The sequence below is a fragment of the Rhipicephalus microplus genome, chromosome 3, assembly GCF_043290135.1.
Source record: "Rhipicephalus microplus isolate Deutch F79 chromosome 3, USDA_Rmic, whole genome shotgun sequence".
Lineage (NCBI taxonomy): Eukaryota > Metazoa > Arthropoda > Arachnida > Ixodida > Ixodidae > Rhipicephalus > Rhipicephalus microplus.
In genome coordinates this window covers 256,554,035-256,578,692 of record NC_134702.1, presented here as the reverse complement: position 1 = coordinate 256,578,692, position 24,658 = coordinate 256,554,035, and the positions used below count along the sequence as shown (strand labels likewise).

Below are 24,658 nucleotides of genomic sequence, written 5' to 3'. Positions count from 1 at the left end.
TTGGCCCAACCTTGGCAACCAACGTAGGGTCGGTCTATGGGATTGACATTGGCTTCACGCCGGCCGACATCGACACACAACGTACGTCCCACCACGTTGGCCGATGAGCCAGAGAGCGTGCCGCACACGCGCTGACCGACCTTACATAGGCGTCGATTTACCGACGGCTAGAGGTCGGTTTCCAACGTTTCTTCCTCTGCTTTTTTGTATTTTTGCACATTGGTCCAGGTCACAAGACTAAATGAAACGCTTCTAAAGTCGGCACTTGCTAGCATGTAAGTACGCAACACGCAATAACAGGTAGACTTCAACGTAAGCTTCCTCGCTTTATATGTTTATTTCGCAATTGCATGTGCACTATCTCTTCATGCCACATATATTGTTCGTTCGGAACGATTTGCAGCAGGCCTTGTGCAGCAGTCGATGAAGTGGTATTCATGACAGGCCAGTTCTCTCTTTCAGTCAATTTTCGTGCTCTTGGCCGTGAATAAGCATTCAGTGTGCGGCATTTCACCACCGAGATGTGAGGCTTGTATCGTTCTGTTGCTCAGAAAAGCTGAAAAGAACAAGCAGAATCATTATTACTTGGAGAAAGGCTGACTGTTCACTTGACTAGTTGCACAGCCGCATGCATTCTAAGCTCTATTCACACAATACGTCAAAATGTTTTTGTTGGTATGTACACAAAAAAACTGTGCACTTACAATAATTATGTCAGTGCGTTGAGATCCTAAGACTTGCTTGAAGTCCGAAAGCACACGGGTTCCTTGTAATATGTCACTGGAAAACAAACAGTAACACAAATAAATTAAGGACAACGCATCTTAGTTCACGAGGTGGGCACATGTTGGGACTTCCCAGTCGGCGTTTACAGCCCACTTACGACCTATTATTCGTTTTGTTTCGTTTTGTTCGTTTTGTTTTATTAACCGACTTTGTTTCACCTTTCGATATTTCACAACTTGAGTCATCGAGTCGCAGGGACGTACTACAACACCTTTCGCAGAGTTTTCTTTTCTCCCACATAGCACATATGGCGCCGACATTTTCATACCTAGCAGTCAGCGAAATATGAATTTCTCGCATCTGCTACAATAATAACTAGCTTCTATAACAAAACGTACGGTGCATGCCTATAATTGTGGACTAGGGTTTCATGGTGTAGTGTTGCCCGGCCTGCACTGAAAAATCTCAATGCGTGATATTGTATGACCATTGATGATTCTATTTTTTGAGGTTATACAAAATTGTTTTTAATGGTCGTAATTTAGCTGCGGAATGACATAAACGCATCGAGTGAGTCAAAGTTACTCCAAGTGGTGGACGTTACTTGCATTAAAAACCAATGACGCTAAGTTATGACCTTCAAATTATTTACACCTAAGTATACATACTGCAAGTGATGAGCTGTAAGTAAGCTCCGATTTTGCAGTATTCACCTTGAGATGAAACCTTACGGCAGCAAGAATCTAATAATTACGCCATCAAATATTTGAGTCAGAAATTCACAGTTTTTTCGGGCACTTTTCCTACTATATATATATATATATATATATATTGTAACGACGAGAAATAAGAGACAACGCCTTTGCTGCAGGCCGGCTGTTCTTATTCTGCTTCCTCTTCCTCCGCTTCCGTAACCCTGCCTCCGCCCTTGCCTGAGCCCCACTATTTAATATCATTACACTCGGCCCCGACTGCGAGCCTCGTGGGCTACCGACAATGTCTCCGGTGGGCGGCATTGACTATTCCGGGGTGGCCGGGCTCGGCCAAGCTGATATTTCACATGGAAGTTTGTTGAAGGAGATTCCGGAGGACGACACTGGCTGTGACGTGATGGTCGGTGCAGGCGTCGTCCACGATGGGGCCAACGCTGTTGACTTGGACAAGATGCCGCTAGCAGGAGATACAGACTCCTGCAAAGTGGCCGCGTTGGTTTAATCTCGTCGGTTTGAGCATCCTGTCGCAGTCGTGTTACAAATGCTGGAAATAGTCCACGCTGCACCGTCACCTGCTGCACTGAGCGTCGACGCCTGCGTTGCTTGCGGTGTGGCAAGGGGCGTCGGGGTGTCTTTGTAGTCATCTGAGAGCCGAGTTCAGGTTGCAGCTTGAGAGGCAACGCGTGCTCTTGCAGCACTGCCTTTGTCGGACTCATGCTCAAGCTGCTTATTCCTATAGTTTCACGTGCAGTAGAGCCTTCATTGTCAGATGACCTGTCACTAACCGGAAGTATTACCTTCTCTGGTAGGTCTTTGCTGACAGTGACTTTGAAGGAAGCGGCGCTTAGCGTGTGGCAGACGTCCGCACACTCGGCCACAGCCTGACGTGATATCAGGAGATGTCGCTTCGAAGTGAGGGTCAGCACTGTAGGGTTGTTCGTCCCAGGGTAGGTGGTTAAATTGGCTGTCGGGAAGCTGCAAAATACAGCTGAAGCCGCGAGGGTGGTCTCCTTCTGGGATCTATTCTCGGTAGCGGTCGCGTAAGACTGGGTGGTCGTGGAGAGGTGATGGTGACTCCGTCCAAAAGCAGCTATGAGCTTGTCACTCCAGTCCACCCAGGACGTCTGCCGCACGCCTTCGTATCGATGCCAAGCCGCGGCAGCATTCCGAAGGCGGTCTATGGCCATGCCCCACTTCTTTTGGTCCGTCCACGCTGCGTGATCTCCGACAGCGTTGACGGTTGCCACCCATTCCTTGGCATCGTCCTGGAAGCCGCGAAACTCCGGTAGCTCGAAGGAAATCGGCGATGGCGGGACTGCGGGCAAAACTCCGAAATGTGCCCACGCCAAGCAGTTCACTTGCTCTGATACCTCCGTGAGAGAACGTCCGAGATTGCGACGGTTCTCGGGCGAGCTTACCTCGAAGTTTTGTGAGGCGGCCGCAGCCAACATGGCATTGAGTGCGCACAATGTTGGCAAGATGGCAGGACGTAGCTGGGAGCTCGACGCTATGAGGGCGTTGGTCGTGACGCGGAGTTGCGCGATGGTATGCTGCAGCTCCGCTGCGCTGTCGTGCGATCCGCACGAAGAGCCAAGGCCCGCCTCTGCGGAGGATACAGTGACTGCGGTACTCGAGGTGGTACAATTGCTGACCAAGGACGCGTGGACGGCGTCCCTTGGAAATCCAGCTGTGGTAGGAATCGTGGACATGGGTTCCAGGGCGCTGGAAGCGTCAACGACGTTCCCAGGCAAGCGGAACCCATGTGATGAGTTGTGACCTGGTACTGTGGCGTAGATGAAGCGGTCTTGCGCCGCCGGGTAGGCCTCGACGCCGTACACGGTGGGTGCTTGAAGCGCCGACAGGTTGCCAGGTATGGAGGAGGCATGTACGCCATCCCTAGGTGAGAGAGGCCCGTGCGCATGGTTGCCGCGACGTGTCGCGTCCCAGGACAAGTTTCCCGGAACCACAACGGAGGCCTGGACGCCATCCGTCGGTACTGGGATCGATGCTGGCCGCGACGGACGCCTTGCGGGTTCCATCAGCGAAGAAGCGTGACGGCGTTCCTTATGGTGAACTGGTACCGGTAACGGGTGCTGGAGCCGCCGAGGAGGCCTTGACGCCGTCCCCGAACGGTGGTGTCAGTAAACAGCTGCCGAGGAGGGCTTGACGCCGTCCTCAAGCGACGCTTACCGCGGCTGCACGTCGGCGGGCGTTGTGGATGACGAAACCGAGACGTAAGCCGTTTTATCCTGTCGACTGCGCCATTGTAACGACGAGAAATAAGAGACAACGCCTTTGCTGCAGGCCGGCTGTTCTTATTCTGCTTCCTCTTCCTCCGCTTCCGTAACCCTGCCTCCGCCCTTGCCTGAGCCCCACTATTTAATATCATTACAATATATATATATATATATATATATATATATATATATATATATATATATATATATATATATATATATATATATATATATATATGTGTGTGTGTGTGTGTGTGTGTGTGTGTGTGTGTGTGTGTGTGTGTGTGTGTGTGTGTGTGTGTGTGTGTGTGTGTGTGTGTGAAATCTAACAGACAGTAATGCCAAGAGATGTACAGGGGAGGTTATTAGAACAAATGGAATGTAAATAAGAAGAAAGAAAAGTGGATGAACAAATAACCAGCCGTGAGCAGGAATCAAACCTACGACCTTCGAATAACGCGTTCGATGCTCTAACGCGTTCGATGCGTTATTCGAAGGTCGTAGGTTCAATTCCTGCTCACGGCTGGTTATTTTTTCATCCACTTTTCTTTCTTCTTATTTACATTCCATTTGTTCTGATAACTTCCCCTGTACATTCCTTGGCATTACTGTCTGTTACGTTTCATTATTATTGTGTTAAACCGCGGAAAAACGAGCTCTTCGGTATACACTTCTTTCCCGTAATATATATATATATATATATATATATATATAGATAGTTAAGAATAAAGGAGCACACTTACGAAAATTTGCTAATTGTTTACTCTACGTTTCGGCCGTGGCACGGCCTTCGTCAGGATTCAATCCACGGCAGAAACGTAGAGTACCACGGCCGAAACGTAGAGTAAACAATTATCAAATTTTCGTAAGTGTGCTCCTTTATTCTTAATTATATTTGCACCGGACCCACAGAATTTTTCTTTGAATCATATATATATATATATATATATATATATATATATATATATATATATATATATTTGCACCTAAGGGCACCTAAGGGCCTCCGCCTAGCCTGCAACCCCTCAATGTCTACACTAAGTGAAGCAGAAAGGGGGAAGTGGGAAAAAATATTACTAGAAGCGTCCTTGCAACTGACTCGGGTCATTGCGGACCATAGTGAGCGTAAGGCCGCCCAATACAGTGTCACGGAGGCCACGCAGAAATTAGTATCTAATCTTGGAGAGCATGAGGCAAGAGAACTGTAAAGATATGAACTAAAGAATAGAGGGGAAATTTCAGTAGTAAAAGATCTAAAATTCAAGCGGGACTGCAGTAGCTCCACTGCTCTGCAACAGGAAAATAGGAATGAGGCCGTACAAGAACGCCAGGGACCACCCGTACCACAACCTAACTTTGAGGAGAAAAATGGGAACTCGAAACTACAGTGCAATCCTAATCAAAACATCCTTACTCTCGAATATGACGCTGACACTCCCGTGCCACGTGATAGCCAAGAGCAGCCGAAAACTTATGAGAAAAATGTCCTCAATCTGTCAAACACAGCACTCACACCCGCTCAGCTTCAACTTTTGTCGAGAAGCTTAACCTTTTGTCCATCATCCGGTAGATTCAATGAATTTGAACTGTACCAAGACCTCGATAACTTTGCGCGTAATCTCCGCCTCCGTGAATACTTTCATCATCGCTAGGACTGTACGGACGAGAATAGAGTGATTGGTGGTGACAGATCATGGTGTCCGGGTGAGCAGAGGGACAAACACCTCGATATGTATATATCAGCAGTTCAAAAAGATATCATCAGAGCGTATGAAAAAAATCGGCCATTTCGAAACAACATATCAAAGTCAGAACGAAGGGCACTCTATGAACTACGAAAAAACACTGGAATTACTATCAAACCGGCTGATAAAGGGGGCTGCATAGTAATTCTAAACACGTCGGACTACTTAAAGGAAGGGGAACGACAGCTATCAGACACAAAATTCTACAAAGAACTTCCAACTGACCCGACTCCCGAATTTGAAAGGGAGATAAAAGTAACCCTAAACAATCTCCGCCGGGACGAGAAAATTACCGGCAAAATGTTAAAAGCAATGTTACCGACCCATTCTGTTCCCGGTCGATTCTATTTGCTCCCCAAAATACACAAGGCAGGTAATCCGGGACGTCCGATAGTATCCAGTAACAGCACATCAACAGAAAATATATCAGAATTCATCAATTCCTTAAAAGGACACAAACCACTTCATCTGCAAAACTTCAAGTCTCGACATCCCAGGCGGCAGTTTTCTGGTGACCATGGACGTCTGCTCACTGTACACCAACATACCCCACCATGACGGAATAGCGGCTATGGTTTCTGAATATGTAAAATCTGACTCATCAACTAGTGTAAGTGGCGAGGTACTGTCTACACTTCCTGAAATTGTACTAAATTATAACCATTTTGAGTTCAATGGCAAGCATTTCCTTCAGGTCAGTGGCACTGCAATGGGCACGAAAATGGCCCCAAACTTCGGGAGCACCTTTATGGCTTCACTTGAGATCCCATTCATTGAGGGACGCACCTTGAAACCTTTCTACTACAGAAGATACTTAGACGATATTTTTATGATATGGAACCATGATGAGGGAAGTCTTTTCCGCTTCATAGAGGATTTTAACAAATGCCACCCGTCAATAAAATTCACGCACAAAATTTCCAAAACTAGCATTAACTTTTTGGACGTCACTGTCACGGTCGAAAATGACCGCTTGTCAACAAACCTTTACAAAAAGCCTACAGACCGTCAAATGTACCTACATTTCAACAGCAGCCACCCAAAGCATTGCAAAACGGGTATTCCATATTCTCAGGCCTACCGGTACCGAAGAATATGCACCGATATGCGGGAATTTGACAGACACGCGGAACACCTAAAGCATTCCTTATTGAAACAAAATTATCCGGAAGACATTATTGACGATGCCATACTACGTGCTCGCAACGTGAACAGGAATGATATTATTAAGGGACCAAACAGAGTATCTAAAACGACTTCCCAAACGAACCTTGTACTAACTTACTCCTCATTAGCGCCACGAATCAACAACATACTATCCCGCCATTTCAACATAATCAGGCAAAGCAAACGACTAACTTCTATCTTCGCGAAGCCACCTCACGTGATGTACCGCCGGGATAAAAATCTGAAGGACATTCTTGTCAGAGCAAAAACAACCACCCCCGAATTTCAATCAGGGTGCCATCCCTGCGGAAAAGCTCGATGCAAGGTATGCCCACAAATGGTCACAACACGTGAATCCGAAGCGAACTTCTCGGATTTCAAAGTCTGCATAACTGAAAGCCTTAATTGTGACTCCAGTAGCGTAATATACATGCTGCATTGCAACATCTGCGGACAAGAATATATCGGCCAAACAGACACGCCATTTCGGCTGCGGTTCAATAATCACCGGTACTACGCCACTTCACTGCCGAAGCTACCTTTATCTAGATATCTGCGCCTGCCAAACCACAGTTTTGAAAATATCAGCGTAACTCTTTTGCAGTCCAGTTTCTCAAACAGACGCGAGCGCGAACAGCGTGAGGCATATTTTATTTTCAAATTTCGAACATTAGTAGCCGGCATCAACGAGGACCCCGGAAAACTCAACTGCCTCCGAGAAATAAGCCAGGAGGAAATTGGTGACAAAGATTGATAGCTGGAGACCATGCTTTTTTGTGACTGACTCGTACGTGTACACTGTCCTTTCTTGTTTTTTTGTTTTTTGTTTTTTTCTTCCTTTTTTCGTCCTTTTTTTCTTTTTTTTTCCACATGCACATACAAAGTGTTTTCGTTCGCCTACCACTTGATGACGATTGAAGGGAAACGTACGAAGATTAAAGGTAAAAAGAGCCGACCGACCCATTAACGGGAACCCTTTCCTTTACGCACGCCGCACGCCGACCGACCCATTACGGGGAAACCCTTTCTTTACGCACGCCGTCACGGATCCTCCCGGCACCGCGGCGACAATCTTGGGTGGCCTGACACATGTCGAGAACTGAACAGCACGTGATAAGAAACGTATGTGGACGTACACGGACAGTTGGTTTCGTTCTCAGTGTTGACAGTGGTTCTTCCTCTTGTTTACTTTCCTTCTTTTCTTTCTTTTTCTTTTTTCTCCCCCTTTTTGTTTTTCTTGTTTTCTTTCCTTTTTTAGTTCCCTCTCACTCTCGCAAACATGTTTCAAGGTGAGAGGGACGTGGCAGAAACGAAGTTTGGAAATTCATGTCAGTATAACTCATCCCCTGATGAAGGGAGGACCCCTCCCGAAACTGTTGGGAAATAAATATATTTATCCATGTTGACAACGCTCCCGTTGTGCCATATCCCATACCTATATATATATATATATATATATATATATATATATATATATATATATATATATATATATATATATATATATATATATATATATATATATATATATATGTGGTAAACCCTTTCGTCAGTTTCCTTTTTTTCGCTCTATTGCTGGTTTGTGCTTACTGTCAAATTATCTTTTGTCTTTCACCTTTTTGCCTTCACATATTATGACTTACTTTTCTGGTACGTATTGTGCTTATATATTCATAAGTTTATTTGTATGTTCTATAGTAATATATATATATATATATATATATATATATATATATATATATATTGCCACAAAATTTCTCAAAGTGTATACGCTCACCTGGCAAAACCATGTACGAAAAAATTACTAATACCACTTCTGTTACTTAGTCAATGAGGTAATGAGGTTGTCGCACAAGTACTCTCTGCCAATTGAAGTAATCGAGCTTAAGATCACAAGTATATTGTCTCCCATTGTCTCCCAGGTAATGTTTCTGAATGTTAAATAAAACACACTGGTGTTTATATTGATACGTATACATGATAATGATAGTTAAAATTGCGCAAGAATATATTTTAGGCTACGATAAATAAATACACGTTACTTTACTATGCTCATTCAGCAACCGAGGCCAGCCCATTGTGTTGCCGACTGGTTACCCCGACGAGTGTTAGGCACGCTCGGCGTTCACTCGGCCACTAACGTGTGACCCGATCCACGCAGCCGACCAAGTGCCGACGTAGCCAGCAGCGCACCTCGGGCCGATCATTTTCGAATGTCTGGGGGCCAGTGAAGTCCGCTGCCGACTACATGCCAGCCATCCGCCAATCGTCGGCAGTCGGCCAAGGTTGCTTGGGAAAATCATCAAATTGTCGAGTTGAACTCAAGCAATATTTACTTATGCATGACATTCACTTCCCGAGTTTCTTAAATATATACGGCCGTGTCGAGTGACAACCACGTTTTTATATTTACACATCGCAAAACCACGGCTGATCTAAAGCCGTCGAGTACAGGTGCACGCCTTCGTTGGAGTGAGCACAGGTGCCAATTCGTCAACAATACCTAGTAGGACAAAGGAACAGTAATGTCTGAGACAAAACTGCATGACAGACACTGTCAGACGACAAGTGGGTTGGAGTGCTATGGGGATTCACCAGTACCCGTGGAGAGGCTAACATGAAAAGACCAAACGGATGGTTTTATAGTCGATAGACACAGAAGCCAAACGTTGGGTCTGCAAGATGGATGCAGAACAAAACAACAATAACAAATAACGTGAAAACTAAACAAAAACGAGTATAGCAGAGCGCTACTGACATTTTTTTTCTACCACAGCTCTTTAAAACTAGCCTCTTCACACTCTTCCGGTGAGAGGCTCTCAACGTACGTGTGTGTCGGCTGTCATGGATATATTTTCCTTACGATAGCAATTATATGGACACTACCGGCTGGCCTTTGCCGCCGGCGTCATTCACCGTATATATATATATATATATATATATATATATATATATATATATATATATATATATATATATATATATATATATATATATATATATATATATATATATATATATATATATATATATATATATATATTGCCGCATGTTGTTAGGCACCTACCGAAGTCTTGCGCCACTTCCTGCTCTTATGAATTCTGCCACACCAACTGAAAAGCCAAACGCGCCAAGCTAAACGCGCCAAGCTAAACGCGCCATGACAGCTGGCTGCACGTGTCACCACACCATGCCCTGGAAAAAGAACGAAGAACGCTGGCGGTTTTTCGAGGAACAGCTCGAGGCGGGACGCAAGAGAAGAAGTTGACGAGGTTTTAACTAGTGAGCTCACAACCTTTGTGTATTTAGTTGACGGGCACAATTTCACCACTAATAAATAGCTGTTTTAGCTTCCGGCACTGTATTTGTTCGTTACAAACTGGTGGAGGTGCGGGGTACGATTCCAAGCCCATCTCAGGATAGGTAACATAGCCCAGAACCCCGAAGGTTGGAGCCAGCGCTGTTGACTTCCGTACACCAACGCACGAGTCGTCGCCTACGAGGTGAGCAGCCCGAGTTCGGCGCCCTCTTCCATTCATCGAGACCAGTGGAGGACGTAAGTTCCGGAGCCCCTGCAATGACCACCCAAGCGACTTCATTTCCATCTCATATCGTCATGAACCCGCCCCGCATACCAGAGGTAATTCACGGTGATATTTTCGAGGATTCCGAGGACTGCCTCGATGATTTCGAACGCGTTGATTGATTTTGTGGGTTTAACATCCCAAAACCACTATTTGATTATGAGAGACGCCGTAGTGGAGGGCTCCGGAAATTTTGACCACCTGGGTTCTTAACGTGCACCTAAATCTGAGTACACGGGCCTACAACATTTCCGCCTTCATCGGAAATGCAGCCGGCACAGCCGGGATTTGATCCCGCGACCTGCGGGTCAGCAGCCGAGTACCTCAGCCACTAGACCACCGTGGCGGGGCGGTTTCGAACGCGTTGCCAGACTGAACGGTTGGAACGAAGACAGGAAACTTCGCTACGTCTACGTGGCACTGCGGAATTCTGCTCGTACGTGGTTCGAAAACCACGAAGCGTCCTTATTGTCGTGGGACGACTTTCGAAGAGAGTTTATTGCTACGTAGCCAAACACGGACCACAAAGAAAAGGCAGAGGCCGCTTTTCAGACGCGAAAGCAACGAAACAACAAGAGCGTCGCCATGTACATTGAAGACATGTCTCGACTGTTCCGCCGGGCCGACCCGAACATGGCTGAGGAAAAGAAGTGGCAGCGCCTGATGCGTGGAGTGAAGGAGGAGCTTTTTGTAGGCCTGGTGCGTAATCCACCGCGCTCTCCTGCTGAGTTCAGATCAAAGGCGACCATGATAGAAAAGACCCTGCAGCAGCGCGCGTGCCAATACAACAGGGACGTAAGCGTCTCATCTGTTAGCGCGGCGTTGACAACCCTCACGAGTAACATTGACCTCTTGCGTGAAATGGTGACGGCTGTCGTGAGGGAAGAACTCCAGAAAATACAAATGACTCAAGCTCGTCCAGCGATGTCCTCACTTGCCGACGTTGTGCGCGAAGAAGTGCGGCAAGCGGTTCTACAACCACAACCTCAGGTACTACAGCGCGCACAACCGGAGCCTCCGCCTCAGTTGTCGTACACGCAAGCTGTACGACAGGACCTCGGACGCATGAATCGGACGGCTGCAACTGCTGTGATGCCTCCGACGTTTTCTCCGAGTACGCCGCTACCAATGCCGGAAGCAAGACCACGTAAGAGCTATGTATGGCGCACTGTAGACTGGCGGCCTCTTTGCTACCACTGCGGAGAAGCAAGTCACCTTTACCGGGCGTGCCAGTATCGTTGAGCGGGACTGTGTGATTTTTCAGTCAATGCACCATGCCCACGGAACGGTGAACGGCCCTACGAAATCGAAGAATACTTGTCTTCACGCTATTCACCCCAAGACACGAAACAACGGGAGTCGCGTTCGACAGCACCGATGCGCTATCGGTCGCCGAGTCCTCGTCCGTCATCGAATCTCCGAAGATCACGTTCACCTAGCCCGCGGCGGGAAAACTAGAGCCAGCGACCTCTGGAGGTGAGGCCACTGATATACTGACAACTGAAGACCCTCCATTGTTAGCCCGACAGGACGGTGGCAGTTACGCAACGACGGACAAGTGCAGTAGTAGCGACGTTACCTCCGCGATATTAGTCACGATCGACGACTTCGAGGCCATTGCGCTAATAGACACTGGTGCAGACTATTCCGTTGTCAGTAATGCTCTCGCAAAGAAGCTTAAGAAGGTGATGACTGAGTGGACCGGACCTCAGATACGTACCGCTGGAGGGCCCTTAGTTAGTCCCGTGGGGTTACGTACCGCAAGGATAGGAATAAGAGGATTTGTGTATGTCGGCAGCTTTATTGTGCTTCCTGAGTGCTCCCGGGAACTGATTATAGGCATGGACTTTTTGCAAACAAACAATGCAGTCATTGACTTGCAAGAGTCCCAGGTTTCGTTTTCTACGGAGAATGCCATCGCCTTCTGTCATGCGGAGAAACCAATCGTTCTACCTCTCCGCATTGTGGACGAAGATGTAACCGTGCCGCCACGTTCCAGTGTGGCCGTTCTTGTGAGGAGTGAAGTTCTTCGTGACTGTGATGGATTAGCGGACGGAAACATCGGACTGCTACTAGAAAATGAACTATGCGTGGCAAGAGGTCTGGTGAGCCTTCGTGATGGGTGTGCGTATGTCCTATTAACTAACTTTGGAAACGAGCTGCAGCATGTTGCGAAGGGAACATCCGTAGCATCGCTGCATGAGTACGTGCAAGTCTCATATGTTTGGACTCTTGATAAAGCTTCAGAGACAGTAGATAACGTACTCCAGTCAGTAGACATTGACAGAGAGCTCTCGTCATCTCAGAAGCAACAGATTGCTGACCTCATCAGAGAGTTCGCCGAGTGCTTCTCCACCTCATCGAAAGTCGGACGTACTCCCGTCGCAAAGCACCGTATCGTGGTCGAAGAACACGTGAGACCTGTGCATCAGCGCCCATACCGAGCAGCGCCAAAAGAAAGGGAAGCCATCAAGAACCAAGTGCAGGAAATGCTCAACGATGATGTAATTCAGCCATCCAAGAGTCCGTGGGCATCACCGGTAGTGCTAGTCAAAAAGAAGGACAACAATCTGCGGTTTTGCTTTGACTACAGAAAGCTGAATCAAGACACAAAGCGTGATGTTTACCCACTTCCACTGATCGATGACGCCTTGGATAAGTTACGCAATGCTCACTTCTTTTCATCAATGGACTTAAAAAGTGGATATTGGCAGATCGAGGTGGACGAAAGAGATCGCGAGAAGACGGTATTTGTGACCCCAGACGGATTAAACGAGTTCACAAAGCGTGATGTTTACCCACTTCCACGGATCGATGATGCCTTGGATAAGTTACGCAATGCTCACTTCTTTTCATCAATGGACTTAAAAAGTGGATATTGGCAGATCGAGGTGGACGAAAAAGATCGCGAGAAGACGGTGTTTGTGACCCCAGACGGATTAAACGAGTTCAAAGTGCTCCCCTTCGGTTTGTGCTCTGCTCCCACTACCTTCCAGAGGATGATGGACACTGTGCTCTCCGGACTAAAGTGGCAATCATGTCTCGTCTACCTCGACGATGTAGTGGTTTTTTCTTCTACCTTCGAGCAGCACATCCACCGACTGAGAATGGTACTGGATGCCATCCGCGTGGCAGCACTGACCATCAAACCGGAAAAGTGTCACTTTGGGTTTCGTCAGCTTCGGTTCCTCGGGCACATAGTGCGGAAGGCGTCCGCCCAGACCCGGTAAAGCTTGCAGCAGTTGAAAATTTTCTGAAACCGCAAGACAAAAAGGCCGTCAGACGATTCCTGGGACTATGTGCCTACTACAGATGCTTTGTTGAAAAACTTTGCCAAGGTCGCTGAGCCTTTGACGTGGCTAACGAAAGAAAGTGTACCATTCTCTTGGCAGGAGGAACAAGAAGCGGCTTTCTCAGAGTAGCGACGCCATTTGCAGCCTCCTCCAATACTTTCCCATTTTGAGGAAGAGGCCGATACAGACATACATACCGACGCGAGTAACGTTGGCCTCGGTGCCATCCTCGTTCAGTGGCAGAATGGAGAAGAAAAGGTCATTGCTTACGCGAGCCGCAATCTATCGAATGCTGAGTCCAATTACTCAGCGACAGAGAAAGAGTGTCTCGCCGTTATATGGGCCATCAGCAAGTTTCGCCCATACCTCTACGGCAGACCGTTTCGAGCAATCAGTGATCATCATTCATTGTGTTGGCTGGCAAACATCAAGGACCCTTCAGGAAGACTTGGTAGATGGAGCCTGCGTCTGCAGGAACATGACATCACTGTGGTCTACAAGTCCGTTCTCAAGCACAATGACGCGGATTGCCTGTCTCGCGCACCTGTTGAGTCTCCGTCATCTGACCAAGAACAAGACATCCCATTTCATGGAGTTCTGAATGTGTCGGAGATGGCTCGTTTTCAGCGAAAGGATCCGGAACTACGCCCGCTTATCCAATACCTGGAGGGTCACCAAATTAAGGCACCACGAGTTTTTGTCCGTGGTTTGACATCCTATGTCCTCCGGAATGACGTCCTATACAAGCGCAACTTCATAAACACCGGTGAGACGTTTCTGCTTCTTGTACCATCATCACTGCGAGCAGAAATCTTAGAAGCGTATCATGACGACCCATCGGCTGGCCATATGGGTAGTAGTCGCACTTTGGCCAGAATTCACCGGAAGTATTATTGGCCGAAATTAAGGGATTCGGTGCACCATTATGTTAAGTCATGCCGGGATTGCCAGAGACGCAAAATACCACCATCAAAACCAGCGGGTCTGTTGCAACCAATAGAGCCACCAAAAGGGCCATTTCAGCAAGTGGGAATAAATTTGCTTGGTCCATTTCCTCTCTCTTCATCCGGAAAGCGCTGGATTGTTGTAGCGACGGACTACATGACTCGATATGCGGAGACTTCACCTCTCGCGAAAGGAACGGCGAACGAAGTAGCCCAGTTTTTCGTCACTCAGATTGGACTACGACATGACGCACCACAGGTTGTCATTACAGACAAAGGAACAGCATTTACTGCCAGTTTGATGCAGTCTGTTATGAAGCTCACCCACACCGACCATAGAAGGACTACAGCATACCATCCGCAAACAAGCGGATTAAGCGAAAGGCTCAATAGAACTCTCGCCGACATGATCTCGATGTATGTGGACGTTGAGCACCAGACATGGGACAATATTTTGCCTTATGCAACATTTGCGTACAATACCGCAGTACAAGAAACGACACACTTCACGCCATTTCAACTAGTTTATGGTCGGACGGAACGACATTAGACGCGATGTTACCTGTCAGCGATTCGAATAAGAGTGAACCACACATCAGCGACTACGTAGAAAGGGCAGAAGAGGCGCGGCGATTGGCAAGACATCGTATCATTTTGCAACAAGGCTCCGACGCAAGTCGCTATAATCTGAAGCGGAGAGACGTACAGAACAACCCCGGAGACAAAGTGTGGGTGTGGACGCCTATACGCGCACCTGGCCTATCGGAAAAACTGATGCGGCGCTATTTCGGTCCTTACAAAGTACTTCACCGGTTAGGCACGCTAAACTACGAAGTCAATTCCTGAAGGGCAAGTGTGCTCAACCCAACGCAGGAATCGCCCAGAAGTCATACATGTAGTACGAACGAAACCGTACTACGAAAGGCACTGAACGAGACAACTTATAAATGTGCTCAAACATCAGACAAATACTCCTTTACAAAACTGTTCGACGTAAGCGTACGCATCGGTACGATGCGTTTGGGGAGGGGGACTAATGCCACATGTTGTTAGGCACCTACCGAAGTCTTGCGCCGCTTCCTGCTCTTATGAATTCTGTCTGCCACACCAACTGACAAGCCAAACGCGCCAAGCTGAACGCGCCATGCAACGCTGGCTGCACGCGTCACCACACCATGCGCTGGAAAATGAACGCTGGTGGTTTTTCGAGGAGCAGCTCGAGGCGAGACGCAAGAGAAGAAGTTGACGAAGTTTTGACTAGTGAGCTCACAACGTTTGTGTATTTAGTTGACGGGCACAAGTTCGCCATTAATAAATAGCTGTTTTAGCTTCCGGCACTGTATTCGTTCGTTATATATGTAATATATATATATATATATATATATATATATATATATGTGTGTGTGTGTGTGTGTGTGTGTGTGTGTGTGTGTGTGTGTGTGTGTGTGTGTGTGTGTGTGTGTGTGTGTGTGTGTGTGTGTGTGTGTGTGTGTGTGTGTGTGTGTGTGTGTGTGTGTGTGTGTGTATTAAAATGCAAAAAGGAAAAAGAACCCAGAAAAAACTGCTACACGCGGAATGGAACTTGGGTCCTCTCAATCGTGAATGGTAGGCGTCAACCACTAATTCCTCCAAGGAGCACGTCCTTCACCGGTGAAATTGCAAGCTATACATAGTGTTCATGTGATGTCACTTCCATCATTGTCGCCCTCTCCCACCATGCCCGGGTACCTCACTGGGTACCTACAGCAGTTCGCGTGCTGCAGCGCGGTTTGTTGGTGGCTCGTCATCAGTTGCGGGGTACGATGTTGAAAGGGAAGCATTGTTGTTTTTGTTGTCGTACTTTAACGAGCTCATCGAATCAGGAAGGACTCGCTTGTTCACTCGATACAAGACCAGAAAATCAAGATGAGCGACACGTATATCAGCGACCGCGTACACCGGCTGCCTTCCACGACCTACGAGGGCCCGTTGTCTCGCTTTCACTACAAACACTACAAATTGCGTAGTCCAAGAACAAGTGAAAGCTCAAAGTCTCCCGAGCCACAATTTTAAGAGCGGATGATCGAAGCGCAGCAGCTCCCATCAAAAATGAATCGTGCCGAGCTAGGCAAGTTTACAAGAGATATAATATAAATATATTGCTGCGGCCCACACCACCAACGTAGCAGCGTCCCCCCCCCCCCCCCAAGTGTTTTAAACTGGGCTGAGGTTGAGCCTCTTTGATTTAAATTTGTGGTAACAGCCGAGGAAATTATAATGTGAGGCAGATAGACACTTCGCGTGGTGCGTGCCGCGGTAATGTCGGTCATCATTTTTTTCGCGCATGTTTTGACACCTTTTTCATCTTGTATTTTACTTTTTTGTTTGCAAATGTACAGTGGTGTTCCTGAAAATGATGAAGACCGTGTTAGGAAATTAAATTACCAATTTTTCAAAATCCTGACACCCCAACTTGAACAATCGGCTATACTTCAAAATGAACTAATATTGCTTCGCACTCATTTTCACAGTTTGTTTCAATGCAATACCCAAATTTCCGCTATCGCCATCACAATTTTAACCGCCTCCCTGACACGCTGATTGTGCACGCAGTGGTCGTGGACAAATTTGTATGTACAGAATCTTGGTAAGCTATCTCTTTTTGCAGGTATGTGCTTGACCGTAATGAAGTTACACCTGAAGACGCAAATATCAACAAGTTTCTTCAAGTAGCTTTTTTTTTTGTTAATCCGCGCCAGCCAAACAAGCCGGTACTTTTCGGAAAATCGCAATGTGCTTTCTCAATATTAGGTAATAACTTTGGGCGAAAAAACACCCCGAAGCTCTGCTCCCTCTTCGGAGACTACTAAATCAACTTTCCTCACTAGCAGCCCTCAAACTTTCAGCGCGAGGCAAAACTAAACGGGCGCGAGCACGAGGAGACAACACGGCAGCGGTAGGCGACGAAGTCGGTAGGTACCCGGGCATGTCGGTGGCGCATTTTGGAAGTGACGAAGGGGTGCTGCGTGAAGCACGTGCACACTATGTATTCATACCACGGAAGATGGAAAGGTAAGGAGAGGCCCTCACGTCACCCGTTGTGAAGCCGCGATGAAGCCGGAAGTCAGCCATTATTACTGGACAAATTCTCCTCTCTTATTCACATATGAATGGGAAGCAAAAGGCGCGACTCCCTTTCTGTCTCAAAAAGCACGTGGCTTGCACGCCGCGTGCGCCGGTGCTATCCGAAACCAACGAAACGGATTTCAATACGCTGTCTTGTTGCGATACGGTTGACGAAATCTCTGCGTATGGCTGTTGTACTCTTGCACTGCCGGCGTTTACTATAAACACGGCAAGTTGCACGTTAAGCTTTCTTTTTATTTGATGTGTTCTTTGTGAAAATAAAGATGATATTTCAGACATTGCCGCGCGACGAACCAGGCACCGAAATTTGTACAGCTTTTTTCAGATCACTTTTTGCCCCTTTTGCGCTTCTCTTTAGGCTTTATGAAATTTTCGGTCAAATTGTGGGCTGGACAAAACGACAAAAAAAGAAAAAAAATGTCTTCCCTGCAATAAACTCGGAGGTCCGTAATTATGCCAGTAAAGTCGGCGTCGGTGGAGCTTGTGTGCATGGCAGCCCGTTGATTTTGCGCCGGCCTCTTTGTTTTCGCCCCTCTTTTGTCCGACGCGCACTGGTTCCTACGGATATCCCAAAGGCCATGATTTCATTAGGACGAAAGCAGCGAAGACCACCGGAAAGTGCGTGGGAACACGTCTCCAGTGTGATTCACGCGCACTAGTAGCTACGGAGAACGGAGACCAGGATCCCGTTAGGGCGAAAAGTGGGAAAGTTAGCCGAAGGAATGCGTGAGAAAAGATCTGCGGGAAGCTTCACGCGTCGACACAGCCGCCAAGGACGGCAGGGAAAGCCAGCCAATGCGAGAGAAGATGTCTCCGGGATAAGTGGCTAGCCATTCGAGAAAAATAAAGAGAAGGCGCTTGTTTCTGTTTTCCTTATCTGGAACACAGCTTAGCGCCAACCGCCAACCGGTAACTGTACAGGAACATGAAAAGCAAGCTTAGATTACAGTCCTAATAAGGTCCTGTGGGCCGCAAATGCATCGTTTGTTGTCATAAGAAGCAACACCGCATAACCGTCACTAACCTGCAACGCATTCATTGAACAAATTCTTGAGCACAGTCGTTATCTTCTATGATGGCTTTTCAGCATAATTTTGACGGACGCTGCAAATTCGGAGTACGTATACGCGCGCTCGTTCCGTGGTTTCTAGTTCAGACATTTGGTTGCAACGACCGCCGGTGGAAAATCGCGTAGCTAACAATGCGGCACAAAGAATGTATGCTGTCGAACACCTGCAGTACGCCACGGTTAGGTGCGAGGCCCATGAAAACGCGTACACTGCCACTGGACCGCCTGAACGGTGCCGCACCGCGCTACATCAACTCTAGGTCCGTTCGATTCACCTGCACCACGTGAACCAGTTCACGGGGTGCTGCACTTTGCCATTCGTTTCAGCGGTGCAGCATTGACGACCTTTGAACCCTGTCATTCGTTTCAAAAGGTGCAGAAAAGGTGCAGCACTGGTTCAAGATTTTCCTGCACCTCCTACACTGATGGTGCCGGCTTGGTGCAGCCGCATGTGCAACTGAGCAGACGACGCAGCACTTTGGCGTAGGGTGGCTTAGGCGTCATACACGCCTCTATAAACGCGCTGTGTTTTGCCAATATGTTTGCGCCTCATAAATGTCCACATGTGTGGTTCGCCATCGTTCAGTGTTATCTGTACGGTGTGAATTAAGCGAAGAGAAATAAAGCCTGCACACTGCTGGCGCATCGTCATTCGTTTCGGGGCTCGCGCTGTGCCTGCGCCGCGGAACTCACGCTGCACAATTTATGAACTTCGCGTGCACAGCCGTGAACTGGTTCCATTTAGTGCAGGTGAATCGAACGGAATCGAACGAACAAAACGCCGCCATTGTGCCCAGTGAATATGGCTGCGCGTGACGTAATTTCCGCCACATTTTTTACACCCTACGCCGGCTGGGCATGCCGTCTCCTTACCTTTCCTTCGTCCGTGATTCATATCTACCACTTATCGCTACTCACGGGCATCTCGAGGCAATTTTTATGTTTTCAGCATTACTAGCTAGATGGCGCAATGAGCTCGCGTCGCCTAAAATCCCTCGTGCTAGGGAAAGTAACGACATTTTCCTCCACGTGCACGTTTCCTCCTCGCTTCTCCTCACCCGCTTGCCTTACGTGTGGCGCGCAGCGCCATTTTTTGCCGACGCTCCCGCGGGCGCGCCACAGAATTCAATGTAGGTGGGCTACTTGAGGCAGCTTGCGCGACACAGTAGTGCTAAAATTTTTCTAAATGGTGATAACAAAATTATTAAGACTTAGGCAACCGTTTATTAAAAAATTAGCTTCTTCCAAAGGCTGTATAGCTTTTTACAAAAATGGAGATTACTACCACATGGCAAGCGGGAACGCATGACTCCGCAACGTGACAGCGTTTGGAAATAACCGGAACTGATGACAAAGGTATCAAGGGCTTAAAAGCAGGAAAAAACTAGCGATAGACTATGAATGAGGAAAAAACTACAGATAAGAGAAAACAGGAAGGTGGTGTACGACTTCTGGATGCAAGAACGTTCGTTCGCAGCCAGCAGATGTCATGGTGTGAACGTAAACATATGCTTCTCGGGTGCGGAATGGAGCATATTTTGTGTGTGTCGCCAACTAATATGCACTAGAGCTCACTCGTGTTGATTATTTTTCACGTTCTGGGCTGGGACAAGGAAACGAGAAAGAAGAAGAGCGCGAGCGAGAGGAGAGACGCGGGGACTCTAATGAAAAGGTTGGGTCTGGTATCTTCTCACGTTCCCTTGACTGGTCCTTTTCGGTTGGACTTCCAGATTACACAGCAATATTCATAGCAGAATGATTTGCTATTGTATTGGCACTACGGAAACTACCTTTGGGCGAATTGGAAGCAGTCGTAATTACAGATTCTTTTTCAGTATGTGCTGCTCTGTCTTCAAGAGCCAACTTAACACTTATGCACATGTTTCGACAACTCATACCGACAAACTTGCAAAAACTGCAGCTCCTATGGGTACCTGGCCATCGTGGCATATATCTCAATGAGATGGCGGATGCACTAGCCACAGTATATTTTAGCGGTCCCCTTATCCCGATTTTGCCTCATACGGCTTACGTGACAGCAATAAGGTTTAGAAACCTCTGTTTGCATAAATCCAAATGCTACTCGTTGGGTAAATTTCGAGATTTCGCACATCTAAAATGCTGCTGGAATAGACAGTGGTGCGCAACACGGCAATTGGAAGGTAATTATACAAGATTGCGTTGTAGAATTCTGCAGCTAAATTATTATTTGCATAAATTTGGTCCTAAGGCGTCACCTTTATGTCAGGTTTGCGAAGAAATGGAAACGATAGATCATTTTTTTGTACGTTATGTTGGACTGGTTGGTACATATTTGGCTGAAATACGTGGCGCAAGGTTGACCAAGAGAAAAAAAAAGACGAGACAGAAAGAGCGCCCTTTGGCGCTCTTTTTGTCTAGTCTTTTATATATATATATATATATATATATATATATATATATATATATATATATATATATATATATAAATATATATATATATATATATATATATATATATATATATATATATATATATATATATATATATATATATATATATATATATTTTGCCACTAGTACAAGTTCTGAAATCTGAAAGTATTATTTTCATAGATGCTGGCAGGCTTGTATGTGCCGCTGTTCAGAAGAGGACGAAGATGCGCGTGCAGAGAAAAACGATAAAGTCGTATTGCCGTTGTTCGAATCAGTTTGACCCTGAACAAATTATTTTTATTTCCAATCCTGACCTATTCTTCTCCGTGCATTGGCCCAGATTTACCAAACCACAAATAGTATTTGTTCAATCGTTACTTGAGCCCCTAAATGTACACGTTCGTGATCTGATTCCTTTACCTGAGCAACAAAATTCTCCAGAAATTGTTTACCATGATATCTTCCCAACTCACGCAAAGCTATTACCTACAGGCATTTTAAATGGGTTATTGCAGGACCATTTAAGTACTCTGCCAACAAATGTCATTATAGCAACGGACGCATCTCAATCACATGAAAAATCAGGCGTTGGAATATATTGCCCCGTACTTGATTGGTCATTTTCACTTCGCTTACCGGACTTTCTTCCCGTCTTTCTGGCTGAATTCATGGCAATAATGTTAGCTTTGCGAAAGGTAAATATTTCCATTCCAGTTGTAGCAGTCATAACTGATTCATTATCAGTGTACTCTTCTTTGTCCGCATCTGGTCACTCACCTATAGTGAAACTTTTTAAATCGTTGATCCCCTGTCATCTCCGAAGTATTCATTTAATCTGGACACCAGGGCACAAAGGTTTGTTGTTAAACGAAATAGCTGATTCTCTTGCGAAGGCATCCCTTTCGACACCAATTATTCCTATTTTCCCCCATACAGTATACATTACGGTGGCGCGATTTCGCACACTTAAAATCAGGCAAAATTTATCTGACCCTGCACTGACGGCTTCTCCAGAGTACAAACACTTGTTATTTCCCTGGCGCAGTGAACTGACTAAATCAAGGATGATGGAAGTTGTCATCACGAAATTTCGTTGCTGCGTTACCTCCCTCAATTTTTACTTGCATAGATCAGGCATATTGAATTCCCCTATGTGCATTTACTGTAATCAAGAGGAAACGATCAGTCATTTTTTATTACATTGTCGCCGTTTCGATTTATTCAGGCAAAGCATACTAGCACCACCTCTTCAAAGACTGGGCTTGCAACTATCACAGCCTGATCTTCTTTCATTTGGAGCCTCTACACTCGGTTTCAGCCACAGGGATGTTTTATTCGCCGTTCAAGAATACATCACTGCGACTAAACGATTTTCTTGCTCAATTTCTGTCTCAAAATTTTTCTTTTTTTTTCAAACTTGATATCGGTATTTCAAATCAAAATTAAGTTACAAAAAAAATTGTAGGAATGACACAATGCTGAAAGTTTAGGGCAAATTCACCTTAAAATCGGCCAATCCCCTTCTTTGGGTACGAGCCATTTCTACAGGGAAACAACAACAACAACAACAGTTTGACGTCCTTGTGTGCCATTACCTACAGGTTGCAGTTACATTGTAACGTGACTACTGATGGAGGCGCTGGGTAATAGTCTATGCACTGTTACCACGAGGAAGATCTCAACCCCAACATCGACGCCTTGGTAGAAACATCCAACCTTCAACGCAGTCGGTGGCAGCTAGGCCTACCACCCCAATTCAGCCCTCTTCCGGAAAAGAGCGCCCTTTGGCGCTCTTTTTGTCTAGTCTTTTATATATATATATATATATATATATATATATATATATATATATATATATATATATATATATATATATATATATATATATATTGCCACTAGTACAAGTTCTGAAATCTGAAAGTATTATTTTCATAGATGCTGGCAGGCTTGTATGTGCCGCTGTTCAGAAGAGGATGAAGATGCGCGTGCAGAGAAAAACGATAAAGTCGTATTGCCGTTGTTCGAATCAGTTTGACGTCCTTGCGTGCCATTACCTACAGGTTGCAGTTACATTGTAACGTGACTACTGGTGGAGGCGCTGGGTAATAGTCTATGCACTGTTACCACGAGGAAGATCTCAACCCCAACATCGACGCCTTGGTAGAAACATCCAACCTTCAACGCAGTCGGTGGCAGCTAGGCCTACCACTCCAATTCAGCCCTCTTCCGGAACGCTCCAGAATCATGGCATATGCGACAACTGCAAGCCAGACTGAACAGACCGCGACTCCGCCAGCTCCATGGCTGCCAGCCTCTCGAACGCCAAAGCCCTTCCATGGGGAGCCCTACGTTGAAGACTGGCTGGACCAATACGATCGAGTCGCCGTCGCCAACAAGTGGGACGAGCACCGGAAACTGCGATATGTTTATTTCTACCTGGATGATTCGGCGCGTATTTGGTTCGAGAACCACGAGGCCACCCTGACAACCTGGCTGGTGTTTCGCACTCAGCTGCGGAATACGTATGGTAGCGCCGACCAGAAAGAACAAGCTGAACGTCTCCTCAATTCTTGCAATCAACGACCCAATGAAAGTGTGGCCATGTTCGTTGAGGAGATGTCTCGTCTGTTCCGTCGAGCGGATTCTGCAATGACGGAAGACAAAAAGGTACGCATTCTGATGCGGGGTGTCAAGGAGCAGCTGTTTGCAGTACTTGTACGAAACCCACCCGCTACCGTGGCAGAATTCCTCCGTGAAGCGACGACAATGGAGCGAATGCTAAGACAGCGGTCTTCGCAGTATGAGCGGTCCGACAACCTTGCATGTCTGTCAGCATTCTTGGTAACACCCGATGTCACAGCGTTAGAGACCTTGCTGAGCTAGTTCGTAGCATTGTACGCGACGAGCTGCAAAAGCTTCACGCAGTGCCTTCACAACCTCAAGTGGCTGCACTGACAGACGTCGTCCGTGAAGAGGTGCGGCAGCTGGTACGACCATTAGTGCCACCTCCAACCGAAGCTCCTCTGCTAACGTACGCGGAAGCTGTACGCACTCCTGCACCGGCAGCCAGCTATTTTCCCCGACCGACTAGCCTGCAGACGCCGCAGCACTCTTCGGGCCTGCCACACTATGAAAAACAACAACCGACTTGTCTGCAATGCCGCAGTACTTCTCGGGCCCGCCACACTAAGAGAATCCGCGACCTAATTTGCGGAAATCTGGCGTGTGGCGCGCTTCCGACAATCGGCCGCTATGCTACCACTGTGGTGAGCCAGGTCACATGTACCGGGAGTGCTCATATAGACAGATGGGCCTACCTGGTTTTCGGCCAGACGCTCGTCGGCCCAGGGACGGGAAATGACCCCATGCCATCGCAGAATACTTAGCAAGTCTACCGTCTCCGAATCTTCAGCGACGCCAATCACGCTCTCCGTCTCCTCGACGCTCTACGTCCGCGAATCAATACTCTACTTTCGCCGATGTTGTTGCGGGACGATCCGCTAGGTCCCCAAATCCACGCCGGGGAAACTAGAATCAGCGGCCTCCGGGTGTGGGACCGCTGTTAAGCTATCGTCAAAACAGCCTCCTCCGACCCATCCACCGACCTTCGACGATTCCTTTCAGCCGACACCTCACATC

The 24,658-nt window shown here is 46.9% G+C and overlaps 1 long non-coding RNA gene across 1 annotated transcript in view; it reads right to left on the bottom strand.

Moving 5' to 3' along the window:
* Positions 1-313: 313 nt before the first annotated feature.
* Positions 314-24,658, bottom strand: part of LOC119159835 (uncharacterized) — a 77,930-nt gene continuing 53,585 nt past the window's right edge. Inside the window, exons 2-3 of the long non-coding RNA XR_012894526.1 lie at positions 705-780; positions 314-556 (exon numbers count right to left, since the gene is read on the bottom strand). This is a non-coding gene — a long non-coding RNA (uncharacterized LOC119159835). The remainder of the gene's footprint in view (positions 557-704; positions 781-24,658) is intronic.